This window comes from Triticum dicoccoides, chromosome 3B (genome assembly GCF_002162155.2).
Source record: "Triticum dicoccoides isolate Atlit2015 ecotype Zavitan chromosome 3B, WEW_v2.0, whole genome shotgun sequence".
NCBI classification, from domain to species: Eukaryota; Viridiplantae; Streptophyta; class Magnoliopsida; order Poales; family Poaceae; genus Triticum; species Triticum dicoccoides.
In genome coordinates this window covers 833195373-833204638 of record NC_041385.1, presented here as the reverse complement: position 1 = coordinate 833204638, position 9266 = coordinate 833195373, and the positions used below count along the sequence as shown (strand labels likewise).

Sequence of the window (9266 nt, the reverse complement as noted above, 5' to 3'; positions counted from 1 at the left end):
CGGGCGCATTTAAATTAAACTCAAAAGACTTAAAGAAAATATCCCCGAATTGCCAAAAAAAAGTTCATAGACTTAGAAATGATCACGGATTGCAAAAGCCAGGAATATAAAAAGGGGAAAAGTTAGAACCAAAAAAATAGAAGGAACATAGGAAAAATAGTAAAAAGAATAAACAGGAAAAATACACAGGAAATAGGTAAAAATAAAAATTATCGAACGCCAAGTTAGCCTGTCACAATTATGATGCAGGCGGTATGCGTTTGCTCAACAGCCCCCACAACATGTTTGTTTCGTGGGAATTAAAGATGGGGAATGGGAGTTGATCAGTATGGAGAATAAAAGTTCACTGATTATTTAGAGGAAATTGGAGTTTAAGTGAGAGGGGAAATGGGAGTTGAGGGTGTCAATTCCCACCAATTTCTTCCTATGGGGGGCCCTGCTAATTTGTGGGTGGACCTTCATCCCAAACTAATCCCGATCATTTCCCTTGATGAACTCCCTGGTGCGAACCCCCCTTCCCCTTCCCAAAGGTTACCAAACAGGCTGCCATGGTAAGCGCGGGATCAGATTCCTGCACTAAGAGCACCTGCTTCAGGGGAGCTCCTATTCCACGCCTTGTGCATGGAATGGACCTCCAAATGCACATGAGGCTTATATGGGCCTACCAATATGCTTTAACCTTTTATTCTCTCGCAATTTCTTGAATGTCAAAGAAAAGCATTGTGCGTTTGTTAGTTACAGAAAAATGGTTATACAAAAGTTTCTATCAGTTTTTCTTGATAGATTTAAAATGTATTATTTAAAAAGAACATGGTTTTTAAAATATTCGTGAACATTGAAAAATGCATCCATTTTTAGATGTGTCCATATATTTTATAAAGGTCATGAGTTTTAAAAATGTTCCTGGAACTCAAAAAGTTCATACATTTAAAAAATGTTCATAAAATGTAAAAATAAATCATTGATTTTAAACAACTATTCATCGATTTAAAAAAATTGCATGCAGTCAAAAGGATTCATGAATTATAAAATTGTAAAAAATACATAACTTAGATTGTAATAATCAAGGAACTTTTTTTTTGGGAAAAACCCGATGGAGAAGACTGAAAAAAAGACTGGGGGAAGCTAGCTAAGCCTTGACCTTCCTGAGATTGGCCGGCCCATGTGAGTACACCTCGGCATTATAGCGACAACGTGTTGCTATGGGCAAAGAATAGAAAATTGTTGGCTCTAGTGCATAGTCAGCACCTATATATGGCTTATATTTTTTGGTTTTGTCTAGGGCACATCTAGATGTGGCCTAATTATTGCACATCTAAGTGACACCATCAAGCATGAAAATGAAAACGAAAAGAAAAAATACCACATGAATCTTCGCGTAAGATCAATGATATAGGACCTAGATGTGCAATACTTATGGCACATCTAGATGTGCTTTAGCAAAACTGATATTTTTTCTATTCTCTGTCCATAAAGACTTCCATTTTTTTTTTTGCATCGAGGTTAGTTTTTGTGTTGGTCGCCTCGCTGTTTGCAGAGAAAGAGAAACACACCAAGTGGCAAATGCTATAGCTGGTAGCTAAAATTGGGTTCAAACAACCAATTGCAATAAATCAAGAGTGCAAGAGTAAGTTATGGATCTTAGCAATTACAAGATGCACGCATAGAGTGCAGATCGATGGAAGTTTCTCAGTTGGCTCTATTTAGTTAGTACTCCCTTCGTTTCTAAATATAAATCTTTTAAGAGAATCCACTATAGACTACCTACGGAGCAAAATGAGTGAACCTATGCTCTAAAAGACGTCTATATACATCCGAATGTAGTCTCTATAGTGAAATATCTAAAAAGACTTATATTTAGGAACGGAGGAAGTACAAGTAAATGCATATGTGCAATGCACGTCAATATCAGACAGGAAATTAATTGTATGTTAATGTCAGGTAGAAAATTAATTCTCATTAATATTAGGTAGGATATGAATTACGTGGATAGTGCATATTTGGTATGTTGTTAATTGCATGCTAAACATGTTGAGCACTCGTTGGATTGACACAATTTGATGGGTGGGATTTGTTCGATCTGTCTCTGTTGGTCTTTTTATATTGGCATATAAATATAGATATAGACTAGAAGATAATTTTTTAAGGAGTTTTGTGATGACGTTGCTCATGACTGTCATGACAGTCTCTCGCTCCTTCTGTTCATTTTCATGTTTTCACGTGTTATCCCTTCAAGGTCGTGCTACTAAGCAAGTTATTGCACAAATAGGCCCTAAAGTTATTTCAATTCTCAGTTGTTGGATGCCGGGACGATGTCGGTTGATCGATGCAGGTACAACCGGGGCGCGTGGAGAAGTTTACGAGCATGGCCAGGGATCCTACAGGGACACGAGCAACAACAGTGGCCGGAACACACACACACACACACACACACACACACATGCAGAGAGAGAGGGGGTATGTTGCTAGGCTTAGGATGGGATCAGGAACGTGATGCCATTTGCTCATTAATTTGACTGAATGGACAAGGTTAGCATTGGTGAACGGACGAAGCGCAACCAATTTCCAGCGAAAGTATGTTCAAGGTCGGTGTGGCATACATAACACGTTACTAGCAAAAGGGCCCGTGCGTTGCAACGGGGTAATAAAATTGCCTTATTCTAAAAGCCTTAGTTTAATTTAGCGATTGAAACATCCATTATCCAATGTGTCAATACAAACATTGCTTATATTGCAAGAAATTACTGTGTATTACTTTTAAAATCCAATAGCTTACTCAATCAAATGTTTGGCACTACTTTCCATCAGTTTTCATGAATCAAACAGTATAGCGTACAAACCCGGCATCAAAAAATAATTCAAATCTCAAGAAAATCAGCTTCACTCTTTCGGTCTTATACAGACTTCCGAGTAATAGAAGTACACAGTGACACTAATATTATTATATCAGCCAAGGTTTCAAGATTAGACAAAAAAAAAAGCACCTTGAGTTACTGAAGGCACAAATTATTAGTTTTGGGAATCCTTGGATTGAGAATTATATTTGTGGCCCATTGATCATGTGGATGGAATAAGATGGACATGACACACACTGAAGTAATTCTCAGGTAAATTTCGGGTAAAAAATAACTCTTAATCTTCATATAAATTAGATAGAAGGAAATATCATGAAGATGTATGCAGAATTGCAGACATATGTTCTCACTTAGCAAAATAAGCAATGAAATTCAGAGTCAACATTGGTGTCAGCCCATATTGTAGTATACAGATAAAGTAATTGGTCTCATGTTCTAGCATAGAAAATAAAGTAATCTTCAGAACTGATGTGCCTCCCTTATCCCACGAACTGCATTTGACAAGATAATTAGTAAAAGAATCAAGCAGATTTTTTCTGGTGAAATAAGATGCATTTGCATGCCTAGATGAACCCTGCATGTTTAATTCAATCGTGCATCATGTTTTCTGCTAACCCTGCTACATCCCTTGTCAAAGTTTCAACTTTATTAAAGGAAAGTAGTTTAAACTCTGAAAGAGGACAGGAAGTACCATTGTTTCCACCAAAACATTAATATATGTTAGGCATAATTTCGCATAAAAGAGTGAGAAAAATGGTTTCTTGTTCACTATAAAATATGAGACTGAAAACCATTAGAGTACCAGGGTCCCCTTAAACATTTTGGTGCTTCTGTTATGCTAATTGTACATGCTTTGTTTCTGTATCAGTACTGTTATTACATCTGTAGCATGTGACATGCTTTCACTATTCTGATGTTGCTCCTATCCTCAAGTTTTTTAGTAAATTTCATTTGTACTAATAAACCCAGCAGTCATAAAAAAAACTGGAAGATTGAAAGACACGTATAGAGATGATCTTATAAAACTTGTTCAAAGTTTTCCTCCTGGCAACATTTTCTCTTAACTCGGTAAAATATGTTTCCAGTTGTACACATATGGTGCCAGCAGTGTGAATACTTTAAGACGGAATGATAAAATCACAAGTGCTGCTACATCTAATCCTACAGAAACAATTCAAGACATGTTTGTATTGAATATGTTAAATGCCAATACCAAGAGCATACCAATTTATCAAGAAGGGTGGTGAATTGTGAGCAGAACACGCTAGAAAGACAAAGCCTTTAAGATGTCCCTTTGAACATGAGATGTGGATCGTTTGTATTTACTGAATAGGTTCTGCTCCTGGCATTTACCTAACAATTTATTCAAGTTCCCCAGTTGCATCAAAAAAAAAAGGTAAAGATGTCAGATGTTAAGTTACTCACAGGGAATACAAATCTGCATCTCAAGCTCAAAGGTGCGGCACAGAAGATTTACTGCACTCATAGTCACACAAGTTTTACAGAATTCATACAAACAATTGGTCGAATGGCAATCTCATTGAACGAGACATTGTCAGACACAATTATAAGCAGGCACAGAACAAACTCACCTACATCTATTTCTCTGAAACAGCAAAGACATCCAAAATCCCACAACTATTCCACTGTATTGCCCAATGCCATGCAGCAGCCACCGCCACTACTTGCCCCAGCACAACCAGCAACAAAAGTAGCACATACATACCTGGGCCTGGCCAGCTTCGTCTCTGATTGATGCGCAGGATGCACCTAGGCTGTGTCCCGGATCACCACCTCCTCGCTCTTCACCTCTGGTCCACGGACGGCCTCAACGCCAAGGATTTCCCGCTGCTCCGCTCCGTCATGGCCGTGCGCGTGCCCAGCAGGCTGCTTGTGTTCGGACTCTCGCCACAGCTCCTCGCGCTCGCTGCGGTCAACTCTGGGCAGGGCGCTGCCACCGCCTTCGTCGAAGATGCGGACAGCGCGCGGGGTGTGCTCGTTGGGCGTGGCCCCAGAGTCTCGGCGGCCGTCCAGCGGGCAAGGTACCCCGACCCGTCCGGAGGCGTGGGCGGTGCTGCGGCGCGCGAGGTCGAGCCCGGTGTGCCGGCGCCTGACGGGGACGGTGCGCAAGTTGGGATGCCGGCTGGCGCTGACCTCTTTACCGCCGGAGGTGCTTGACGTGAGGTGGGATGTGGTCGTCGGCGGCGGGCCGAGCAGGGCAGGTCCCGGGGAGCCGGGGCGGATGGGCGCCATATACACGACGACCGCACTCGCGCCCGCGGGGGGCGAAGCGGTGGACGTGGCGGTGCACGAGATTAACCGGACGACGGGAAGATCTGATGCCACAGCCAATCTTCTCCACCGAGCGGCGCCATGGCTGCCGGCCGACGAGTGCCTCACCGCGGCTGCTGGCCAACAAGGAAAAGGGGAGCACGGGTGCTGGGATGGAGACGCACCTAAAGGGGGGCCTGGGACACCGGAGGCGTAGGAGAGGCCGAGGGGCCGGAGGCGGAGGGGAGAGCCGGACCGCCGACGAGAGCCCAGCCGAAGGTATCCCCCTTCGACCTTCTCTGCCACTGGCTGGATAACATGAACCTGATACCAAGTTGTCAAGGGCCTCGGTGCCCAAGACAGCAGGACCTCGACTACGTAGTTCGTAGTCGCGGTGGATAGGAGCGCTAGGGTTTTTGCCTGGCTGCTCTATGATGCGGGAGGAGAAGATAGAAGGAAATAACTTTATTGCTTGTCCCTAAAGGGTGCTAACTATCTGATATATAAAGGCCCCATGGGCTAATAACAAACTAGAAACCTATACGAAACAAACTAGTCTAGGAACTAATGTGCTCGGATCAGGACTCCTGTCCAGCCTGCGCCTTGCCTGATGCGGCCGTCGGCTGCTCCTGGCCGCGCGGCCCACGTCTGTAAGACGTGCCCCACATGACATCTCTCCCCCCCTCGACGAGCAGCTCGTCCTCGAGCTGAAAAGCGGGGTAGCGCTCGACGAAACTGTCAAGATCCTCCCATGTAGCTGACGAAGCTGCTTCACCCTTCCAGTGGACGAGTAGCTGGCGAACGCCGCGTGCTAGGCGCGCACGAGTCACGCGCTCTGGTTCTGGAACAGCCGCCCCGTTGTGGATCGAAGGCAATCCCGGCGGTGTAGTTGGAGGAATGCCGAAGAACTTCTTGAGGAGGCCCACGTGGAACACGTCATGGAGGCGCGAGCGTGCCGGAAGCTCAAGACGGTATGCCACGTCATTGATCACTTCTGAAATGCGGTACGGCCCATAGAATCGTGGCTTGAGCTTGCCCCTGGTTGGCAAGTTGAGAGAGGACGCGGCGCGCTGTCGAAGGCGAAGCCAAACCCAATCGCCCACCTCATGCCGAATGTCCCGATGACGTCTGTCGTAGTAGGACTTATAGACCGCCTGTGCCTGTTGTAGACGATAGCGGACGTCCTCGATAAGTTCGTCGCGCTCAGCCATGCTCCTGGCCACTGCAGCTACCCGTGTGTCGCCGGGCTCGTAAGAGCGAATAGTGGGAGGGTCACGGCCATACACAAGCTTGAACGGAGTCTCTTGGGTTGCTGTCTGGTAGGCGGTGTTGTATATGTACTCAGCCCAGGGAAGCCACCGGAGCCACTGCTTGGGACGATCCCCGGTAAGACACCGTAAATACATCACAATGATCTTGTTAGCAGCCTCCGTTTGACCATCCGACTGCGGGTGAAATGCTGACGTCATGTGCAGCTTTGTCCCCGTGAGGCGCATGAGCTCTTGCCAAAAAGCGGAGGTGAAGACGGGGTCGCGGTCAGAGACCATGGACTGCGGCACGCCATGGAGACGAACAACCTCAGCGAAGAACACCTGTGCCACTGACTCTGCCGTGTATGGGTGGGCTAACGCCACAAAATGGCAATACTTGCTGAAGCGATCCACCACGGTGAGGATGACAGACTTCCCGCCTACTCGAGGAAGCACTTCCACGAAGTCGATGCCGATGTCAGTCCACACGCCCGTGGGCACCGGCAGCGGCAGTAGCAGCCCAGCGGGGTGCAAGTGCTCGGACTTGTACCGCTGGCAAGTACCGCAATTGCGGACGTACTCCTGCACCGTCTTGCGAAGGTTAGGTGCGTGGAAATCGCGGCGGAGACGATGCAATGTGCGCAGGACGCCTTCATGCCCATCATCGTGCACGGCACTGAGAATCTCCTGGAGTAGCGGGGATGACGGCGGAATGTAGAGGCGGCCGTTGAAAGTAACGAGGCCGTCGGAGAGCGCCCAAGGCTGTTGCCGCGCACCTGCCGTGATATCCTCCCGCAGTGTGACGAGCGCCGGATCAGTGGACGTCGCTTGCCGGAGGCGATTGATGAAGTCGAAACGAGGCCCCGAGACCGCCATGATCGTCGTCTCCTCCGTGTCGCGGCGGGAAAATGCATCCGCCACCGTGTTGGTACTACCTGCCTTGTACTCCACCGTAAAGTCGAATCCCAGGAGTTTGCCAACCCAATGATGCTGTGGGATGGTGGCCAAACGCTGGTCAAGCAGAAATTTGAGGCTGTAATGATCCGTTTTTACCACAAACTGGTGCCCCCATAGGTACGGCCTCCAGTGGCGAATCGCGAGCACCAGGCCGATGAGTTCCCGTTCATACGCTGCCAGGGAACGGTGACGTGGCGCGGCTGGCCGGCTAAAGAAAGCCACCGGGTGGTGGTCCTGAAGAAGGACGGCCCCGAAACCGTACGTCGATGCGTCACACTCGACGATGAACGGCCGTGTAAAATCCGGTAACGCGAGGACGGGAGCCGTGGTGATTGCCGTCTTGAGGGTGTTAAAAGCTGCTGCCGCCTCCGGCGACCAAGAGAAACCATCCTTGCGAAGGAGGGCCGTCAGGGGCGCGGCAACCACGCCAAAGTCCTTGACAAACTTGCGGTAGTACCCCGCAAGGCCGAGAAAGCCCCGAACCGCGCGCGCCGAGCGTGGTTGCGGCCAGTCCGCCACTGCCTGCACCTTTTCCGGATCCATGGCCATGCCTGCAGCGGAGATGGTGTGACCCAGGTATGCGATTGATTCAACGGCGAACGCGCATTTGGAGCGCTTGACGAAGAGCCGGTGCTGGTGCAGGACCGTGAAGACGGTGCGCACATGTCGGAGATGGTCAGCCCATGTCTCGCTGAAAATGAGGATGTCGTCAAAGAAGACGAGAACAAAACGGCGCAGGTATGGCCGCAGCAGATCATTCATGAGGGCCTGGAACGTGGCCGGCGCGTTGCAGAGTCCGAACGGCATCACCAGAAACTCGTAGAGGCCGTCATGAGTACGGAAAGCTGTCTTCGGGATGTCCTCCGCACGCATCCGCACCTGGTGGTAGCCGGAACGTAAATCGAGCTTGGTGAAGAAACGAGCGTGCCGTAGCTCGTCGAGGAGTTCGTCCACCACCGGAATCGGGAACGCATTCTTGACAGTAATGGCGTTCAGGGCGCGATAATCGATGCAGAAGCGCCAGGACCCGTCGGCCTTGCGGACTAGCAGTACCGGGGACGAGAATGCGGAACAACTCGCACGGATGATACCTTGGGCGAGCATGGCGGCGCACTGACGCTCCAGCTCGTCCTTGTGCGCGGCCGGGTATCGATACGGACGGACGGCCACCGGGGCGGAACCAGGTAGCAGGGTGATGCCGTGATCGCGGCTGCGGGGCGGTGGCACGCCGGAGGGGTCGGCGAAGATGCCGTCGAACTCGGTGATGATGGCGTCCAGGAAGTCGCGGCCGCTGCATGATTTTAGGGCTGGCCCGTCCGGTCCTGCAATGCCGTGCCAGCACACCCGATGGCCCCGTCGCCAGAATGTCATGGAGAGGGCTCGGAAATCCCACAGGATCGGTCCGAGCGACGCCAGCCACTGCGTGCCCAGGACGATGTCGTAGCCCGCGAGCGGCAAGGCGAGGAAATCCTCCGCGAACTCCTCGTGGCCGATGCGGAAGGGCACGACGCGGTACGCGCCCTGGCACGGAACGCGCTCGCCGTTGGCCACCGTGACGCGCATCTTCTCTGTGGTGGGGGGCGGTAACGTAGCACGAGCGGCCGCCTCTTCGGCGATGAAGTTGTGGGTGGAGCCTGAATCGATCAGGGCGAGGAGGGAGACACCTCCGAGAGTAATCTGCATCTGCATGGTTTCACTCGTGCGCACGCCGGCGATCGCGTGGAGCGAGATTTGAGGGTCGGCCCGCGATGCATCATCAGTGGCGGAGGCCGCGTCGTCGTCGTCGTCGTCCGGCGCTAAGTCGAGGAGAAAGATGCGCTGGCACACGCGGTTGTGGCCCCTGCCAAACTTCTCGTTACAGTTGAAGCAAAGGCCCAGGCGACGGCGTTCCTCCATCTCTGTCTGGGAGAGACGCTTGATTGGGCGTCCGTCC

General features: G+C 49.7%; 1 pseudogene; it reads left to right on the top strand.

The window, feature by feature from the left end:
- Nucleotides 1-4599: 4599 nt before the first annotated feature.
- LOC119280206 lies at nucleotides 4600-5343 on the top strand (annotated as a pseudogene).
- Nucleotides 5344-9266: the final 3923 nt, after the last annotated feature.